Here is a 22,237-nt window from a genome sequence, read left to right as displayed (position 1 = left end):
CGACTGCCTCTACTACATTTTTAGTTGAGACCGTTAGGTTTTATTTTTGACAGGTACGCGACAGACGTGTCAAATTTTGGCGCCGTTGTCGGGGAGGCAATTGTTCAATTTACTAGCTGTTTTATTTTTAACTCCTCTCCTAGTTTAAGGAACATCGTTCCTTAGACTATTCTTATATCTTGTCTGTAGTTTCTTCTTATGCGCAGGTCGCAAGGTGGTCCACTACTACCTTTTGATCCCGAGATTGAGAGATCTCTGCACGTAAAAAGAAGACTATTTCAAGAACAACAGGCAGAGGAAGAGCCTAGTTCGCGTGGTAGCTTTTACGAGAACGAGCTTTTCAAGACAATCCACCGTCTTCTCCGCCTTTCCAATTCATCGATTGAATCTATTACTTTCCCAGATTTTCCCGAAATGGCTGAGGAAGCAACCATTGCTAGTCACTCCGAGCCCACGGTGACAATCTCTATAAAGGGGTCGAATCGACAGGAGATGCTAGGAAGTTCGAGCCAAAGCCTCGCATACATCAATATGGTCGAGAAAATCGGTTCGGGAGCTGCAACTAAAGATGCGGCTCGGATATGGAGACCTTCATTGATTATGCTGCTCCATACCTCCTCCACCGGCGGCGTGACGGATCGATAAAAGAAACCATGTTCATCTTCTCACTCCGCGATCTTTGCAAGGGAGTGGTACGAGGATTTAGACCGAGCTGCCCACGGCATAACAGATTGGAATTCGCTAGCATTAGCGTTTTTACAAGAAGTATTTCTCGCCGAGAACCATCGCCATTAGAGCTCAGATAACAAGTTTCAAACAAGGGCCTGACGAGAACTTCCACGAGGCATGGCTTCGTTTTAAGAAACTAGTGCGGACCATACCACATCATGGTTTCGAAAAATGGAGTTTGTGCAACCATTTTTACAATGGTCTATATGATGATCGAGGGCTATCTTAGATGCAGCAGCCAATGGTCGATTCTTGACAACTTGGGGCGACCAAGGGATGGAAAATCATAGATGATTTAGCCACTCATAGGGCTGAATATGGGAATTCAAGAGGAAACCAAAGGAGAGCCGCCGAGTCCTCCTCGTGCCGCATTAGAAGCCCTTACCGCGAGGTTTGATAAGTATGAATTAGGGGAGCTCTCAAGGAGGGATGTACCAGGTTAATGCTATGACAGACGGTCCTTTCGTGCATACAAGGTGTGGGGTAGATGGACATGTCTCGATTATTGTCCTAGTCCTTATGAGCAATGTCTTTGCCCTTTCAACATTACAGGCAAAACAACACTCATTACGAGCCGAATATCCACCCCAATTTGAGGTGGAGTAACCAGAACGTACTCAACCCCACCGCCCCTCCAAATCAGCCGCAACAGCCCTATATTCCTCCACACCAGAAGCAACAAGGCTATCAGAAGCCTCCGTCTTTCAACCCTCCTAACCAAGGTGCTTCGTCATCTAGTGGGGTGAGTGAGATAGGTGAGTTAAAGTCCATGATGCAGTCCATTGCAAAGCAATTACAACAGAAGGACACGGCATTCAAGGCACTCGAGACTCAAGTTGCCCAACTGGCTGAAAATCAATCCTCAAGGAAGCCCGGTCATCTACCGACTCAAAATGACAAGAACCCAAATGAGACGGTACATCTGATAGAGTTGAGAAGCGGTCTTTCTTATGAAGGACCGGAAGTACAGAAATCAGACCCGAGGGAAGCTATCGCTGATGATGAACAGTGTTCTGTTAAGAGAAAAGGACTCACGACAAGGGAGTTACTCGATCGACTGAAATCTAGAGCTCGATCGAGCGTAAATGGTGAAGAAAGCCCTCGATCGAGTAGTCTTCCTGCTCGATCGAGTGAACTGGAAGCTGAAGATGGTCGATCGAGTGGGAACGTTACTCGATCGACTGACGCTGGTGAAGAAACTGCTCGATCGAGTGAGCACATTGCTCGATCGAGTGATATTGATGACGGGAAGCTTATTCGAGAGCCTGCTAGTGCTCGTTTAAGCGAGGAATTACCAGAAAGGCCTCGTTCGAGAGGTAAGAAGCGTCCAAAAGATACCGAACTTGCTCCGGAAGACACTTTGGAAGCGAGAAACAAGGGGCTCGAAATACCAATTACGGTTCCCTTCCCGAGGCGGCTGCAGAATACCAAGTTTAATAAACAGTTTGGCAAATTTGTTGAGCTTTTGAAGAGTTTGGAAGTTTCCGTGCCGTTCACTGAATTGCTGACCAAGGTACCCTCTTATTTAAAGTTTATGAAAGAGATTTTAGCACGTAAGAGGACTATTAATGATAATGAGACCGTAGCTTTGACGGAGGTGGGGTCAGCCCTATCTCAAAATAAGCTACCTCCTAAGCAATCAGACCCGGGTAGTTTTTCGATCCCTTGTCACATCGGTATGCGATTGATTGATAATGCGTTATGCGATTTAGGCGCTAGCGTAAGTGTTCTACCTTTATCTCTAGCTAAGAGACTTGGTGTGACAAACCGAGTTGCACCAACATGATCTGTCAGATGGCCGACCGTAGTTTATCACGGCGCTAGGTGTAGTGAAGACGTACTGTTCGGATCGGGAAGTTCTTTATTCCCGTTGATTTCGTCGTCTTAGATATCCCCGAAGATGTGCAAACCCATATCATTTTAGGGAGACCATTTTTGTCCACCGCCCGTGCGAATAGACGTCGGGAAGACTTTGACCTTTCGGGTAGGGGACGAGGAGCCGACTTTCCATCGGTCCAAGTTCGGAGGGCTCCCATGCAAGCTCAGCCTTGCAATGCCCTCTCTTCTGTTGACCCTATTATTGACACTCCGGATGAAAATTTGGAGAATATTGCTTATTATTGCTAACCCTCCGCCTCATACCGAGAGCAAAAAGGAGAAAAGTTCGTCTGTTTTCCTTCACCGCAGTGCGGATGAAGGCAAGAAAGGAGTCATCAAGGGACATGGTGCAACCATTATCAATCAAACTGGAGCCAAGGATGCCAAAGAAGATGACAGAGGGGCGAGAACGAAGACGGTTCGAACCTACATAGATTGGAACTATGTTCCTCCTCCTCTTGCAAACAAGAATTCAAGCTCATGGAAATCAAAGAGGACGGTCGATGCTCGGCGAAGTGACGTCCTCCAAATCGAAGCCCACGAAGGGGCTACTTTGAAAGTGATGGGAATTAAACGGGGAAATGCCCCGTGTAACAACTTGTAATAGATATTCGTTTGAATTTCTTTTGAATTTCTTTATTACGTTTTTAATTAGGACAATTAGTTTAGACAATCCTTTAGCTTAGACTGAGACTATAGACTGTGTTTTCTGCGTTTTTGGTATTTTGGGATATGTTTGGATATGTCTTACGCAGGTTTGGGGAAGATGCACGCAATTCGAGGAAGAAGGGACGAAATTCAAGGAGTCCACACGAGGAATTCCTCGATCGAGTACTTTCTCGCACTCGATCGAGTGGAAAATGGGTCGATCGAGCCGTCCGGTTACTCGATCGAGGAAGGCCACGAGAAAATGATCGATCGAGAGGGTTCTTACTCGATCGAGCAAAGGGGACAAAGAAAAGTCCTCGATCGAGTGATTAAAATCACTCGATCGAGTGAAATGAATAGTGGACGGGAGTTTTCTATACTTAACTCCTATTTCAGTTTTCAATTCTATTTTTATCCCTAATTTCTCCTAACACCTTCCTAATTGCGATTTCCATCTCCCCCAAATCCCCATTTCTTGCCCAAAATTATCAAATCCATCACCTACATTCTATTGCTAGCTAATTAATCTTCAATAACCCCTTATTTTCCCCCTCTTTTGTGCTCGTTTTCGCGGTTTTTAAAGGGGATTAGGGTTTGCGGTTTTTCAATCGAAAATCCGCCTTTGTTGCTTGTTATTTGAAGTTTAATTGCTTATTGTAGGTTAATCATCATCAAGTAAGTGTTCCTTTCATACTCTTTGCATTTTCTCTTCATTTAATTAGAATTTCTTGAGGTCATTTGAATTAGGGTTCGAAAATCCATGTCTAGTCGATTTTATTTCGATTTAATTGTGTTTATATACCCTTAAATAGCTTGTTGATGATCTTTTCGCAATTCCTCACTGTTTTTGCATGTTTAATTCGAATTTTGCGCGAGATTCCGCGATTAGGGTTCCTGTAAGTCGAAATTTATCGACTGTCTGACGGTTTTTCTGTTGCCTTGCTTAACTTAACTCTTGCTTACTTATCGCTGTTGTTAACTGCCGTTACCGTCCCCTATCGCCATTACTTGATGTGAATTATTGGGAAATCCCGTGTTGTGAGTAGAAATCTTCGACTGCTAGGAGTCATACATGCTCCAATTTTTGGTTTTCATGCTGCATTCGCCTTTAGCAGTCATTATTTTATCATATCACCACCACTCACATGCTATATTTCGAAGTTTGATTAATTGTTGGGTTTTGCATTCTGGAAGTCGATTCTTTTTTCGACTAATAGGGCCATTCTTTTTGCTGTCACATGCTGGTTAACGCTTCATTTTAGCCACGGTTAGCAGCTATCTTCTCTTATCATGCCCTTGATACTTTGCAGGATGGATATTAGTTCCCTGCCTTCTACCAGTACCACTTCCAGTCCATCCGTGAGCGAGCCAGTGGTCCCTGCTGTTGCCACTAGCTCCGCCTTGGTCACCACTGCAGCACCAGTTCTCCTTGTCTCAGCTGCAGGGACAGTTTACTCCGCGGCTAGCTCAGCCGGGAGCTCGGTTCAGGCTACACCAGCCACTACTCCTACCAGGCCCTTCTCCTTGCCGATCGCGGATTCACCCCTCGTCTCCCTCGGCTGGTATGGTGCCACCGAGGCCGAACCAAAGAGCTAACCATTAGCCATCACTTCCAGCCCTTCCGAGGCCGATGTTACGGAGAGGGCGCTCTCACACCTTTACCGAAGATGCCCACGGTACGTTTCACTTCAAAGGCTCACCGGAAACGGTTAGCCGCTTTACTTCGTTGCCCTCTCTCCCCCACCCGTTTCCTTGCGCGGACTGACCTAGAGACCTTAGGCATTTATGAGGAGGTCTCGTAGTTTGTTGAACGGGACGGGTATGTCGGGTCCGATCACCATGCGGAAGCTACTATTCGTACTGGTCCGGAGGATCACCGAGATGACGACCGAGTCTCCCCTTGTTTGTTCTTTGGTTTGGGGAGACCGTTTTGTTGAGTCGGAGTACTGGAGACGGCGGTGCCGACGACGAGTAGCTCTTTTGGTCTACTCACTTCCCGCCATTGGTTTGGGGAAGTTCGTGTTTTGTATGTTTTCTTACTCTTTTTATTTCGTGCCCTATCCGGAGGATCACTGGAGACGAGGGCGTTGTCCGTTTTGGTTTGGGGAGGGTATTGCATCCTTTTGAGTCTGCATCTGCATTTGTTTTGCATTACGTTTAATTTTTCAGTTTGCATTTGTTGTTTATTTTCATAAAAATCAAAAATTCAAAAAAAAAAAAAAAAAAAAAAAAGAAAATTCCAAAAATTCAAAAAAATTCACGTTTATTTCGCATTTAGGTTGAGTCGGGACGGTAGATTCCCATGATGACAATGCACTATAACTTGTCAATTTACTTGAGACTTGCACCTTTTATTGATAGTTTTTAGCGTTGTCATACGCATAATCTACGAATTTCTGTTCAAATAATAGCTGATTGTTTAGACTTGACCTATAAACTGGCAAACTACTTAAAAAATTCTGAGTTTTAGAGCCATAACTGGTGACATTCATGACCAGTTCATTAGGAATTTTGAGAGTAGTACTCCTTGCATAGCATGTTTGTCTCATTTGCACATTTATGACATTCAATTTCTCGTCAAATGCACACATTCGGGTTTGTGGTTGGTGTCACATGCAGGGAGGGTCTTGCAAATTCCCCTTTCTTTACATCTTTCACCCATTTAGCTCCACTTTAGCCAAACATGCCTTTTTGACCCATTAGCTACATTCCAAACTAAGCCCCCGCCTAGTCAAGCTAGTTAGGTCGTCCTCTTGTGGTATGTTTTCCATTGCAGTTTGGTCTGTCATCTTGTTTGGAGTTGGTGTTTGTATTAAGGAAGGAGGAAAGAAAAAAAAAAGTATTGAAAAAAAAGGAAGGAAAACGTGAAAGAAAAAGAAAAAAAAGGAGAAAGAAAAAATGAAAAATGAAAAAAATAACAATATGAAAAAACAGAAAAAGAGCTGATATGCAAAAGAAAGAAATAGAGATTTTGAAAAAAGTTGTCCCCTCTTGTCAGAGTTGAGAAGATGTTTGAAGATGTACAATCGACAAGAGGGATGGTTGTTTCAGTTAGTTGTTTCAGACGATGTGTTTAAAAAAGGGAACTTTGTGACCGTCTGACTCCTCCACTCTTATTCTATATTTTTTGAGGAGATTGTGCTTTGAGTCTAGTGAGTTTTGTGCCAAGTGAAGGGCACTAGTACTTAGTTTTTCAGTCAGTTTGAGATCCAGATGGTTTATTATGGTCCTGTTAGGAACTAGCTTAACGCTTTTACCTCCACATTTCCATAACTTGTTTTGCCTTTTCTCACCTGAACCTCACTATTCCCATATTATTTGCAAACCCTCGGCTGTGACGGACATTATTGGTTGGAGTGTGTGCATTAGTACTTGAATTGTCTTTCATTTTTGTTGCATGCATGCTATGTAGGTCGCAGTTAGGTGAGTGACTGTCTTTTCTTCTCTCTTCTACATATAACATTTGCCCTTTGCTTCATGAGAGAAGAGTGACCACGTGAGAGTCCAGTTTTGTTGATCTTGCAAGGTCGATAGGTCAGCTTTATTTCTGAACAGCTTATAATTCGTTTGCGTACTGACTGCTTAGCTTTAACTGTTGATTTTTGCTGCATTAAATTGGTTCAAGTAGACAAGTTAAGCTAGCTCTGAGTTATAATTTCCGTTCCATTAGTTTAGTTTTGAGTTTACTCGAGGGCGAGTAAAGGTTTGGTTTGGGGAGATTTGATACGTGCCTAATGTATAGTCTTTTTGGCCTATTTCAGCACGTATTTCTATGCATTTCTATACTGTTTTTATAGTATTTTGCCCCGAATTGGCTACTTTGGTGTGTTTGGTCCTTTTTGTAGGAATGATCGCGGAAGTAGCGGAACCATACTCCTTTTCGACCTTTTTGCATGCATTTAGAGGAGACGGGATTGTCCCAGAGTGAGATGTTGCACTTGGAAGTGTCGTTGCACGCCTTACGAGGCATTTGGGTGAAGACGTGAGCTGAATTGAAGACCCAAGTGGTCTATCGAGCTGTTTGGTGGTCGATCGAGTGGTTCCCAGGCTCCCTGAGGCTCGACCGAGCTATTCCTTACTCGATCGAGTAAGATGCACATGATCAAGTCCTCGATCGAGTACCCTGCTGGTCGATCGAGGGACTTCTGCTGAGATAATGGTCGATCGAGTGGTTTAATCCACTCGATCGAGAGGTTTTCACGGGCGTGGGCTTTTACTTAGTCCGTGATGTTTTACTTCGCAAGTTTGGAGTTTTACTTTCTATTTAAACCTAAGTGAATTAGGTTAATAGGGATCTTATCTATTATTCACTTTTTACTCTCTAAGTTTCGACAGTAGAACTTTTCCTACGTTACTCTTGCCCCTTCAATCACATTACTTTTATTGTGGGATTATTTCTCTCGGACTCGGTTGTTCTTTACGCCGGAATCGCTTAGATTGTAATCTCCTCTCTTCCTTTAATAATAATTGACCTTCTTGTTGCGTTATTCCTTGTTCGCTTATTTATTCTCTTGCCCTAATTTATCATTATTGCTTTTTATTATTATTTCGTTATGTCTTCTCGCTGGAAACTTATTTCTTTGTTAAATTAATTACGAAAATGAGTAGCTAAACCCCTTCATGTTGGGATTAGGGAATCTGCGGTAGAATAATGACGACGTAGTGAATGAATTGGACGAATTGATTAAGAGACTCTGTCACTGTAGCAATTTAACTGTAATTCCCGACCTAGTTGAGTGCACGCTTCTATGTCACCCATTAAACTGGCTACAATTAATCCTGGATCGAAAGATTGGACTAAATAGGCCTGCTATAAACAGTAGACTACCCTAATGAGGACGAAAGTTAAGTTAGTGGTATTTTAGGGTGGGAAGTGGACCGAAAGGACCTTCTAATATCCGTCTCACATTAGTTCGTCTGAGTCATTTACTGCTGAGTTGTTGAACTACCGTAGTGAACCGAACTCCCGACATGTCCCCCTCTTATTGAGAGTTTTAATTCATTTCCTGCTTTACTGCCCTCTGCTTATTTCTCTTTCCTTTCAACTCCGTAGTTTAGAAACCAAAAATTCAATCAACACCAATTGTTACCATAGGATTAGAAATAGATAGCTGTAGTTGCATTACCTCCCTGTGGATTCGATACTCGACTGCCTCTACTACATTTTTAGTTGAGACCGTTAGGTTTTATTTTTGACAGGTACGCGACAGACGTGTCAGAACACTTATGGTGGTAAAACTGTGATGTGAGAAATAGAGCTGATGTTTCTCATTTGAGGTTCTGTTGGTATAAATTGACTAGACTCCTCCACCTTTCTTTAGGGAGATGTTATGGTTTATAATAAGTGTGGGGGAGTGAGTGTTTGAAGCTAAGACATCGATGAGATGACATTTGAGGAAATTATTGAAGTTTTGAGTTGTACTTGCTGGGTACATCTGCTGATAAACTAAGGAGTACGGTCTGAGTGTGAGCATTTGTTGCTGAGTTTGTGAGATTTAATTATTAGCTGAGTTGGTTTAAGTGTGAGTTTTTGGAAGACAAAGATGTTTGAGCAGTAATTTTTTAGGAGCGGAATAGTTCATATAGAAGAGTGTCGAGCCGTGACATAAACCAAGGCGCTTCTTGGGAGGCAACCCAAGCTTAATTATTTATTGCTTTCATGCTTGTTTAATTTAATATGCTTTATAAGTTACTTAGTCGAGTCGGCTTAAGTGCCTCCCTGAGTTTCGCAACCTTTGTAGGGGGATGTTAATAGTGTCGGTTGCACAAAAAAAAATTAGTTTAGGTTAAGAATAAAAATAGCTGCTAGTATCGTGGGTTATTTCGCTTCCTCCATATTTCACGAATCTTGGTCGAGTTCTTATATTTTGCAGAATGTTATTATCGGATTTGCGCTTATGACTTATGAGTTGATGATGGAATAAAAAAAAGGGTATCTTTGCAAGTGCAAAAAAGGGGATCAACAGAGCATATAGGATCATACGGAGGCCGATCCTGGCTAGATTTATTTACTTCATAACTGTTGGCAGAAGAACTAGATCAATTGAGTTGTGCGGTTTTGAGAGATTTACGGCTTCAAGTGACTATACATGAATCCGCTAAGTACCTTTATCCCTCTTATTTTTATTATTTGTTTAATCTCATCGAGGACGATGTCGAGTTTAAGTCTGGGGGAGAGGTAAACTGTGATGAAACTTGTGTAGTTGGCGGGTGGCCATTGGTCTTTAATATGTTTTACAGGTTTTAAAATTTTTTGGATATGACCATTTTTAGGGGAGGTGTTGTCAAAATTTGGTCAGAAATTGGTAATTTACAAGTAAAAGACCTTGTTTTTATTAGACTAGCTAGACTAGCGAGTCGACGACGAACTCTAATCTAATAACTTTTCAAAAATACTAATTTAAAAATAATTTCACTAATATTAGTAGTACTATAAAAAATATTTTGAAGTCGTGTATATAAGAGTTTTTCCTCCATTTTGAACTTGGATTGATTAATTAAGTGACATACATATTTTTATGTCTCCTTTAAATTAGAATCATAAAGCACTTAATTTGGCTACCTTTATTACACTTTTCGTTGACTCTTGAGTGTGGGAGCGTAAGCCGGTCTTATTAACCAATTTACTTTCATAGGTGACTCCCGCTTTAAGTTCTTGACCTCAATTCTATCCGGTGCCCGAGTGATTAGACCCTTAGGGGAACCCAATCAATGTATTGGGAGAATGCCTAATGACTTGTCCGGATGGGCGGGATCCATTGGTCGAAAGCTCGCTACAAGGGACACTGGATATATCCACGGGTACGGAATGTGTATGGTGGAGATTCAAAAAAAAAAAAAAAAAAAAAAAAAAAAAAAAAAAAGTCAAACATAGAAAAACAGAAGGAAAAAGTGAAGAAAAAAGTGAAAAATGAAAAAAAAAAAAAATGAAAGAAGTATAAACGTGAATGACAATGTGATGGTTGTGGATCGGTGGGTAAGTTAATTGAGGTATGACGGATACACTTGAATGCTCGGGAGAACGATCCTCGTACTATGTAAAAGAAAGTAAACCCCCTTTCCCTAGGACCTTAAATTGCTAAGCCCCTCCTCTACGAGTCAATACACTTGCACTTGCGCACGAAGATAGTTGGACCGATTGTATTGCTAATGCATTTATTTATCATTATAATTTAGAAGCGGTTTAAAATATTTATGTTGGCTAATTAGTTGGTTGTATAGTTTAAAGTGGAGGGAAAATTTGGTATATGTTGCTTTCTAATCTAACTACAAATGTTTTCCGTTGATTCACTAACTTAAATAAAAGGATTTCTAAAAAATGTTTTAGTTTGTCGTCGATAAACTTGTCTTGGTTATGTCTAAATCTTTGAGGTTGATTATATATTTATAATTCATGATTAGTCATTGTCGAGGGCGACAATAAGCTAATTGTAGGGGAATTTGATAAGCCCAAAATTATATATGTTTTAATCCCATATACGTATATTGTTAGTGTCGTCTTTCGTATTATTTAAGCTAAATTATTTTATATTCGTTAGTTTCGGATTTAATCACTGATATACTATTTTAAAAGGTAAATGGGCTTACATAGTGTGTTTTTGGTGTACCAGATTACAAATCAAGCGGCCATGTTTCGCAAATTGGATTGAACAAGTAGAGAAATGCGTAGACCATATACACAATGGACAAAAGTAAGTTAAAGCAACAAAGCCCACTAAGTGGAACCCGTATTTGAACAAAGTCCAGCAAAGAAAGTATGTATGACATCAAACAAAGAAATAAAAGATAGAAGAGCAGGAATAGAAACTACGAGAAACCGAGCAGCCAACTACAATGAAAACTCAATCTTATCTCGAACTCCCAAATTTGATCTCTTCCCGTATTTGAATCACAAAATTTATCCCAAATATCGTATCTTAATCAAGTATAAATACCAATTCTCGTGTCAAAAGAGAAGAAGGAAATACCCAGAAATTTTATAGAAATTGAGCGAAATTGTGTGACGATTTGAGACCTAATTGGGTCGTGAGAGCAGTAGGAGACCGTACTCGGACGGAGTTTTAGCACACGTTCGAGTAAGGGCGAATTTGAGGCGGATCCTGAGGTGCCACAATCCGAAGTTCCGACTACAAATTCCGGGCAGTAATTAAGTTCTCTCTACCTCTCTTGTATTCAATTTGTGGTTTATTTTCGTTGATTAATTTTAGTATTGAAAACCGTTGGTTGTTTATTGTTAATCTTTCAGTTATTTGTATCCGAATTTTTACTCGTTTTAATCGTAAGCTACAATCTTCGGTTTATAATTTGTTATCTTATTATGATTGGAATTGTATGCCTTCGCTAATTATGTAATTGAGGCTTAGTTCGAGTTACATAATTCCAGTAGCAACTAGTTTAGGTAAATCTCTGCAAATTGGGGTTTAGTTTAAGCTAGGAGTAAGATTTGGTCGATTAATCGTTCGGGTATTGACGACATTTGAAGGGATTAATTGGATTAATGACGTCTTCTTGGTTCGATAATGCTTCTAACCCGGTCTTTAGTAGGGTGCGACAAACTTACATCGGTCGGTTAGTTAAGAAGCGGTCTAGACTTAGTTCAGGTCGGTTGTAATCTAAGAGAGGATAGGGAGTTATTGTTATCTTTAATTCCGCAGTTAATCTATAAATGATATGGAGATTTGACGTAAACAATAATCGGTTGACAAGCTAAAATTACCATAAGAATATGTGCTTAATAGGGTATTTGACTTCGCGTCTAGCATTAGTATTCGGTCCTCTTAGTTTAGTTCAAAATCACAAACAAAAACCCCCCTAATCGTTGTACATAATGTTAATAGCCGTAAATATGTAAATAAATGGTATATATGTAAGTTAGTGAATAAAAGTACTCAATAGTTAATTAGTTTTTCCAGTCTCTCCGTGGGATCGACCCTACTTATCCTTTACTACGTTGTTATTTTTGAGGTTAAGATAGGTTTTATAAATTATTAATTTGTATACGCTAAACGACACGTATCAGATAACATTTGTAAATCTCTTACAGGTTCACAAGGTTATACTTCGTATTTTAATCAGTTGATTAACGATTACCTAATAACGGTTGGCTTGCTAGAAAGTTTGACGTTATTATCATACAAATGGCGGTGATCAACTGGTCCCTAAAGGTCACACCTATAGAATGTGTTTGAGAGATGTGGTTATAGAAATATAATCACATTGATGCCTTATATAACTAAACAGTTAGTCAATGTGTTGATGAGACAATTATTTAATGAAGATTAAATAATATTAGTGGAGACGAATTAGCTGTAAATTCGTAAATTGAATATAATAAGTTATATTTAGTTAAATGTATGTAATGTTAGCTTCGACGAATTAATATGTTAATTCGAAATTAAATGTAATCGGTTATATTTAATATCAACAAGATGAATGTGTCATAGTGGTAATAGTGAGGGTACTCAAACCAAGAGGTCATGGGTTCGATCCTCACTAGATGACAATTTAGACATTTTATACATTTTTGGAATAACCGAAAATAAGAGAAATAACTCTCCTAATTTCGGATTATGAGCCGAGTAACTAGTAAAAAAATTCTACCCTAATTTCTCTCTCATACACGGTTAAAGGGAGAGAGAGGAGTAAAATTTCTTAACCTAATTTTTCTATCTCACTCTTGCCTCTCATCACTACGAAAAACACAAAAAAAACCTAAAAAATAATCAGTTAATTTTTGGATCGATTCTAGCATAATCAAAGGGCATTTCCCATATCGTCTTGGGTGCAACTGATAGGCGAATATCAACTTTGATATTGTTCTTAGGCCGTTTTTGCTAGGACCGAAAGTTATTTCTTAATCCTTTATGTTTTTGTTTATGCAATTTAATTTTATGACCAGTATTCATCACTTTATGATTCCTTATAATCCTTAAATTAAAGGGAAGCATACAGATAAATCCCACAAGTGGTATCAGAGCCAAGGCCACGAATTTTAATTTTGATGATTTTCATAAAATTGTTTGTAAACAATAATTAGGGTTTGCGAAAAAAAATATATAATCGGCTGGATTTTTTTTGAGACGTGGAATTTTTTTTTTCGTTTCCATACTATTCACGGATGAACACTATTATTAAAAAAAAAAATATAATTTTTTTTCCTGTTACTGTTTTTTTCTTTCGGTTTCTCCTGAAAAACCGATTAAAGTTTTTTTTGGCGGCTGTTTTTGTTTATGCCGATTTCAAAAGCATCCGAGAAAAGATAATTTTTTTTCCTGTTACTGTTTACGTGGTTACTTTTCACAGAGGAAAGATTTAAAAAAAAAAATTTGTCTTGTTTCGGTTTTTACAAATAAAACCGTGTACAAAATAAGAAAAGAGCTGTTTTATTTGTTTTTGCTGTTATTGCCGAAAAAAAAAAAGTTGTTTTGTTTTTCCTTGATTAGCCGAGACATATAAAAAAAAGGGATTTTGTTTTTGTTTGTTTTGGCCAATATTAATTATACATTACCTTTCCAATGTATGATTAATTGTTGTGAAACGGTTCACAATTTTAAGATACCAAATTATTTTTAAGCAGGTTAAAATATTGATGGATTAAATTCATATTACAAGTTTAATATGAATTAAGATTAAATTTAATGTGATTAATTGAGGAATTGTCACTTAATTTGATTTAAATAAGTGGTTTGGATAAAATTAATCAACATAATTAAGGAATTGTGTCATGTATGTTTAATTTATTTTTAATTGATGAATTTTATTTTGTTGAATGAATCGTTGAATGAATTTATTTACGTATTTTTTTTACAATCGGTTGTAATTTGTAATACTTAGTGTGGCCTTAGTTAATTATGTTTTCATAATGAAGAAAACATAATTTTTATGTAATTATGAGATCTCGAATCTCCTTTATTTTTCTTTAGTTTTGGGTTTTGAAATTAATTTAATAAATAGGTTTATTATGTAAATTTTATTTATTGTATTTTTCAAAAGAAGACTAAAGATGGAGATTGGAGCTCACTCCCGCTATATGGATCAAGATGGAACATCAAGACAAGCTTCGCGGGTCCAAGGATGGATTCCAAACTTGTATTTAATGTTCATTTTGATAGGATAGGCCACACTAGGACTTTTATTGTTTTACGTTTCCATTCATATAGCTTTTCATTCACATGATAGTTGATGCATCATATTCCGCCTAAAACCAAACCACCTACTACTAAAATGCATGAAAATTGACACATATAGGTTGTATGTTAGTTTTCATAGACATACAGATGTCACATGCTTTTAAGCCATCACCTTAGTTTATTCATTCACCCATGCTAGATATTAGTTCACTTAAAATGAATTAAAATGAAGTTGATGGGATCTTCCTCTAAAACGGAAATTGAGATTAGTCTTTATAAGAGCAAACAACTATGAATCCCTTCTTCGTCGATAGGCATAATATGACCCCTTCTACGTTGGGTAAATACTTGTGTTAACTTAGTTTACCTCAACATCATAGTCCGAACAGTCTCTCGTGATTATGATGGACTAAAGATAGAATTTACAGAAACTTATCGACCAAGAATTCTAACGGTAGAATTAGCTAAAAGGTTAGCTTATCAATTTACAGAGAATTGAGTCTTGGGATCATTTATATAATTCTTGAGGGAGATCAATTGTATAAATGTTTTGAGTCTTCGCGTTATGACAGTAGTTCATTAGACTTAAGAATATAAACGATGCACATGCTTATTATTTTTATTCTTCCTCTCGCAGTGTAGAACACGTTTATTTTGATAATACTGTTACAACAAAATGTCTGGAAATAACGCAATCCAAATGCCTAGTGCCACACTTGGACGCGAGTCCTGGCTGAAAATATTCATGGACCAAATGAATCGGTTCACACGTCCAAAAACGACGGGTCAAACTTTGCGATCGGGAGGCAGACTACGGAATGTTGCCATTGCGACGGTAAGCTCAGGTACTTAACTGAGCCAATACCGGTAAACCCAGGCCCCAATGCAGGAGTCAACGGGTCACTCGCTTATAGTGACTTCGTTATGGAAGCGGGTGCGATAAAGAACGTACTCATCTTGGCAATGGAAACCAATTTGTAGAGACGCTTCATTGCCCAAGGTGCGAACACGATTTTCGCCACGCTTACTAACTAGTTCTCAAAAGCATCGAGAATCGTTACATATGAGCATACCTGTCGCTTCTTTGATGCAAAACTCCAGAAGGGCCAACCGGTTAGCCCACATATTCTTCACATGATTGAGAATGTCGAGAAGCTGGAGGCTCTTGATTGCAAAATCAGTGAGAGCATTGTCATTGACCGAATGCTTCATTCTCTTCAAGATGGTTTTGCCCTTTTCAGGGCGAACTACTACATGAATAACTTGAAAAAGAGTCCTCATGAGCTACACTCCCTTCTCGTACAGACCGAGAAGGATATGAAATTGAGTGGGAGCATGAAGCAGGCTGTTCTCACGATTTCCAACAAGGGTAAAGGTAAGGGCAAGGCTCATGGCGACCTAGCTGTAGGTAAGCCAAAATTAAAAAAGTCAGGAAATGGTAAGAGTGCGCCTGGTGAGACTAGTGGCTCACAGGGCAAGGCAAAGAGCAAGGGCAGTGACATTGAGTGCCACCATTGTCACAAGACTGGACATTGGAGGAGGAACTGTCCCGTGTACCGTGAGGACATCAAAGCAGGCCGCGTCGTTCCTGTTGCTATGTCATCTTATATTCATATGAATGAGATTAACCATGCAAGTTTCGGAACTTGGGTACTTGATACTGGTTGTGGTTCTCATCTGTGTAATCATTTGCAGGGCCTAAAGAACATTATACCTCTCGAAAAAGGTGATGTGGACCTGCGAGTCGGGAATGGAGCACGAGTTCTTTCTTTGTCTCGAAGGGAACATATGTAATCCAACTCCCTAGTGGTTTTGAGTTATTTTTAAATAACTGTTACTATGTACCTAGTTTGTCTAAGAACATTATTTCTGTTTCCGTACTTGCTAAAGACGGTTTTGCATTTTCAATAAAGGATAATAGCTATATTTTCTCTTTCAATGAAATGATTTATGGTAAAGCAGTTTCCATGAATAGAATTTACATCTTAGATCAAACCACGGAAGTATTACACATGAATAATAAGAAGTTAAAGGTTGGTGACAAAGATCAAACCTATCTATGGCATTGTCGAATGGGACACATAAATGAGAAACGCGTGAAGAAACTCGTCGATAATGGGACTATTCCCGCATTCGATTTTTCTACATATGGCACGTGTGAATTATGTCTCATTGGCAAGATGACTCGAATTTCCTTCAAAGATGTTGGAATGCGTGCTAGTGACCTATTAGGACTCATACATACTGACGTATCTGGACCTATGTCAATTACCGCTAGAGATGGCTATAGATATTTTATCACTTTCACGGACGATTTAAGTAGATACGGATATGTCTACTTAATGAAGCATAAAAGTGAGTCCTTTGAGAAATTCAAGGAATACCAGAACAGGGTACAGAACCAACTGGGTAGAAAGGTTAAAGCACTTCGTTCAGATCGGGGTGACGAATATCTTTCAAATGAGTTTGATCAACCCCTTAAAGACTGTGGAATCGTTCTACAATTAACTCCACCTGGAACACCTCAATTAAATGGTGTGTCCGAACGGAGAAATCGAACCTTACTTGATATGGTTCGATCCATGATGAGTCACACGGTAGTGCCTGATTCATTATGGGGTTTTGCTCTTTTGTCAGCTGCTCTTATACTTAACCGAAGTCCGACTAAAGCTAGCGACAAGACTCCATATGAAATGTGGAAGGGAAAGGTTCCTAACTTGTCCTTTATTCGGGTTTGGGGATGCGAGGTTTATGTCAAGTGGAGACACGAGGATAAGCTCGGCCCGCGATCGGTCAAGACATACTTTATAGGTTATCCAAAAGGAACATTTGGTCATTACTTCTATTCGCCTACCGAACATCAAGTTTTTGTTGCGGCTAGTGCGACGTTCTTAGAGAAAGAATTTCTCGAGAACAAGACGAGTAATAAAACCTTCGAGCTGTCGGAGATTCCAGAACCAACAACAGAGGAACGGATGGAGGAAGTTGTTCCTCCAACTGATGATACGGTTAATATTCATGAGGAACCTAGGAGGTTGGGTAGAGTCTCTCATCCTCCGGACAGATACATTTGTATGGTCGAGGAGAATGATGTTTTACTCTTCGAGAGTAATGAACCCGCTACCTATAAAGGTGTTATGGCCTGTTCCGACTCAAAGCTATGGCTCGAAGCCATGCAATCCAAGATGGACTCCATGTACGAGAATGACGTATGGGATCTATCTGATTTACCTAATAAGGTAAAACCTCTACAGTGCAAGTGGCTTTACAAAATAAAGCGTTCTGTAGACGCGCAAGCAGATACCTATAAGGCACGACTAGTGGCAAAAGGTTTCACTCAAGTGCACGGATTGCATTATGATGAGATTTTTGCACCTGTAGTCATGCTACGTTCCATTCGGATAATCTTAGCGATTGCCGCTTTTCATTATTATGAAATTTGGCAAATGGATGTGAAAACCGCCATCTTAAACGGTTATTTGGAGGAAGAGTTGTACATGGTGCAACCCGAAGGTTTCATAGATCCCAAACATCCTAAGAAAGTATACAAGCTTAAGCGCTCCATTTATTGACTTAAGCAAGCTTCTCGGAGTTGGAATCATTGTTTCGACCAGGTGATAAAAGAGTATGGTTTCACTCGATCGGTCGAAGAACAATGCTTATATATCAAGTCGAGTGGGAGCATGATTGTATTCTTGATAATGTATGTCGATGACATACTCCTGATTGGAAATGACATTCCTCTCCTATCTTCGGTTAAAGAATGGTTGAAGAACCATTTCCAAATGAAAAATCTGGGTGAGGCACAACGCATTTTGGGAATCCGTATCTACCGAGATAGATCACGACGGATGTTATCACTTAGTCAGGAGTCTTATTTGGATAAGATTCTTGAGAAGTTCAGCATGACCAACTCAGAGAAAGGGAACCTTCCAATGACGACTGGGATGCAATTGAGCAAGTCTCAGTCACCCACGACGCCTGAAGGGATTGAGCGCACGAGTCTTGTTCCTTATGCATCTGCAATAAGATCGATCATGTATGCCATGATATGCACACGTCCAGACGTGGCATATGCATTGAGTATGACGAGTCGGTACCAAAAGACTCCAGGTGAAACACACTGGATAGCTGTTAAAAAAAACTCAAGTACCTATGGAGGACTAAGGATTGGGTATTGACTTATGAAGGCGATACTAAGCTATGCGCAATCGGTTACGCAGATGCTAGCTTCCAAACGGATCGAGCTGACTCAAAATCTCAGTCCGGGTTCGTCTTCACTCTTAATGGTGCTGCGGTCAGCTGGAAGAGTTCCAAACAGAGTATTGTAGCAGATTCTACTACTGAATCCGAGTACTATGCCGCTTCGGAGGTAGCAAAGGAAGCGATATGGATGCGTCAATTCTTACAAGGACTTACGGTAGTTCCTAGTTCGAATGACCCGATCACCATCTATTGTGACAATAGAGGTGCCATCTTCCAGGCTATGGAGCCAAAATCTAACAACAAATCTAGACATGTACATCGGAAAGCTCACCTGATCCGTGATTACGTGGAGCAAGAGGAGATAGTGATAGACAAGATTGCGACGGATGATAACATCGCGGATCCTCTCACTAAACCATTGAATTATGATAAGCATGTAGGGCACGTTATTTCCATGGGAATTAAACGTGTTCCTGAGTTGTAGTACTTGATTATAGATTTGATACATTATCTTTTTCATATACTATTTATAACTTCATCGTTTTATTATAATATTTTGTTTTTCATGTGGATTGTACTGACAACATTGAACGCCACAAAGTGAACTGAAGTACATTATATTTGTTTGGTCCGTAATCGCCCATGTGAGCTGATAACTCCGGCTATTATATTGTGCAGTCGATTGATGGTGGGTCAACGAGCCATAAGTCAAACTGTTTACTGATCGATCACAAAAGCGTGATTATAACGATACCTCGTAGGACAAATTTTTGTGATAACGTAATGGAGTCCTAAATGTTTAAAACATTTGGTGCCAGGTCGTGGATAGGACATCCATTGTGTTCCTAGAGTCAATTCTTTTAACTATCGACTGTCTCTTGAGATTAAGGCAGTTTTTGGGTGACTTTGGTTTCTTTCTCACGGTCTGCCGTAGCTGGAGGCTAAGTAGATTTTTTCTGGGTCATTTCATACTGTGCTTACATCTGCAGGATTCGAGTTTAGGAAAATATCCAACCCTTATCAGGTATAGTTATTTCTCAGGGCCACTCGAGGAGTTGTAACTGAAATGCATGGCCATGCTCGAATGTTGATTCGTTTATCAGTTAAGTTACTCTCTAGTCGGGGAAACCACTCTTGATGATGATCGCTTGTAAAATACGGCTTTTGTGAATACGGATTTGCAAATTGTTTTACATTGAGTGGGAGAAATTTTAGGATATGAGAATCGGTTATCGCACATACACTTGTGAGGACAAGTGGGAGTTTGTTGGAGCTTGTGTCCTCCACAAATTAGTGTGATAACATTTGTAAATATCTTACAGGTTCACAAGGGTATACTTCGTATTTTAATCAGTTGATTAACGATTACCTAATAACGGTTGGCTTGCTAGAAAGTTTGACGTTATTATCATACAAATGGCGGTGATCAACTGGTCCCTAAAGGTCAAACTTATTGGATGTGTTTGAGAGATGTGGTTATAGAAATATAATCACATTGATGCCTTATATAACTAAACAGTTAGTCAATGTATTGATGAGACAATTATTTAATGATGATTAAATAATATTAGTTGAGACGAATTAACTGTAAATTCGTAAATTGAATATAATAAGTTATATTTAATTAAATGTATGTAATGTTAGCTTGGACGAATTAATATGCTAATTCGTAATTAAATGTAATCGGTTATATTTAATATCAACAAGATGAATGTGTCATAGTGGTAATAGTGAGGGTACTCAAACCAAGAGGTCATGGGTTCGATCCTCATTAGATGACAATTTACACATTTTATACATTTTCGGAATAACCGAAAATAAGAGAAATAACTCTCCTAATTTCGGCTTATGGGCCGAGTAATTAGTAAAAAAATTCTACCATAACCTCTCTCTCATACACGATTAAAGGGAGAGAGAGGAGTAAAATTTTTTACCCTAATTTTTCTATCTCACTCTTGCCTCTCATCTCTCCGAAAAACACAAAAAAAACCTAAAAATTAATCAGTTAATTTTTGGATCGATTCTAGCATAATCAAAGGGCATTTCTCATATCGTCTTGGGTGCAACTGATAGGCGAATATCAACTTTGATATTGTTCTTAGGCCATTTTTGCTAGGACCGAAGGTTATTTCTTAATCCTTTATGTTTTTGTTTATGAAATTTAATTTTATGACTAGTATTCATCACTTTATGATTCGTTATAATCCTTAAATTAAAGGGATGCATACAGATAAATCCTACACATTAGACTACCCTGACGAGGACGGAAGTTAAGTTAGTGGGAATCTAGGATAGAAATTGGACCCGGAGGACCTTTCCATATCTGTCACTGGACTATCGTAGTGAACTGAAATCCTAACATGTCCCTTCTCTATTGATAGTTTATCTCTATTTTCTGCCTTCACTGCTCTTTCCTTGCTTCTCTTTCTTTTACACCTTTTAGTTTAGAAAATCTATTATAACCCCCCCCCCCCCCCCCCCCCCATTTTGTGACCAAATAGACGAACTCTTTACATATATGTTGCCTCCCTGAGGAGATCGACCTAACTTCCGTAGCTATATAGTTAGTTTAGTTAGTTATTTTTGATAGGTATACGACAACCTTGTCAAATTTTGGCGCCGTTTCTGGGGAAGCAATTGCCCTATCTATTTTTTGTTTCGTTTATTTTATTCGTCTCAGGGAATTCTTATTCCTTGAGACAGTTCTTATTTATTTTCTTTCAGTGTTGTGTATGCCCAGGTCGAACAGGTTGGAGTTAGTTTCAGCTGATTCTGAGCCATATCGAGAGACTGTTCAGGCATAAACTCCGTCTGCAAAGAGAATCACCAAAGGAAGACTTGAGTACTTTCCAACCTGACTGCAATATTTCCTATTTGTAGAAGATCAATCTTTAGTAGAAGATAATCTTAGTTCGTTAAGCCAACCAGTAAAGATGCCGAATATTGCAAGTCATTCGGAGCCTAAAGCATTATCTATTTCTAAGGGTTTCAATCTCCAGACTGAGGATAGGAATACTTTTGACATCCGTCCGTCCTATATCAATCTGGTGGAGAGAAATCTCTTTAGAGGTGTGGCAGGTGAAGACCCGAGGAAGCATATGGAGGTCTTTACGGACTACTGTTCTACTATCCCCGCCACAAAGGGGGTAACTCAAGACAAGATTAAGGAGGTGTTGTTTCCTTTTTCTTTGACTGACTCAGCCAGGGAGGGGCTGACTGAATTGGACCGTACGGCCGCAGGGATCACAGACTGGGAGACCCTTGCTCTTGCTTTTTATAACAGATCTTACCCTTCGCAGCGCACCAATCAGCTGAGGGAAAAGATCACTAGTTTCAAGCAGGCACCTGATGAGACTTTCTATGAAGCTTGGTGTCGGTTCAAGAGGTTGGTGAGGTCTCTTGCTCACCATGGTTTTGATCCATGGTTTCTGTCCAATCAGTTCTACAATGAGTTGTACGATGACCACAGATCTATACTTGACGCATCATCCAACGGAAGATTCCAAAATAATACTGATGATGATAAGGGGTGGGCCATTATTGAGGAAATGGCGACCCATTATGCTGATTATGGGAACCCGAGGGACAATATTCGAACCATTCACGCGGTTGATAAGGCAGTCGTGGCTCAGCTAGAAGCCATGAAA

General features: G+C 39.5%; 1 non-coding gene across 1 annotated transcript; it reads right to left on the bottom strand.

Moving 5' to 3' along the window:
- Nucleotides 1–21,899: 21,899 nt before the first annotated feature.
- LOC141636166 (small nucleolar RNA R71) lies at nt 21,900–22,005 on the bottom strand. The gene has a single exon (XR_012540798.1). It is a non-coding gene; the product is annotated as a small nucleolar RNA R71 (small nucleolar RNA).
- Between the last annotated feature and the right edge of the window lie 232 nt (nt 22,006–22,237).

Source organism: Silene latifolia, chromosome Y (genome assembly GCF_048544455.1).
Source record: "Silene latifolia isolate original U9 population chromosome Y, ASM4854445v1, whole genome shotgun sequence".
Taxonomy (NCBI): domain Eukaryota; kingdom Viridiplantae; phylum Streptophyta; class Magnoliopsida; order Caryophyllales; family Caryophyllaceae; genus Silene; species Silene latifolia.
This window is presented reverse-complemented; position numbering and strand designations above follow the sequence as displayed.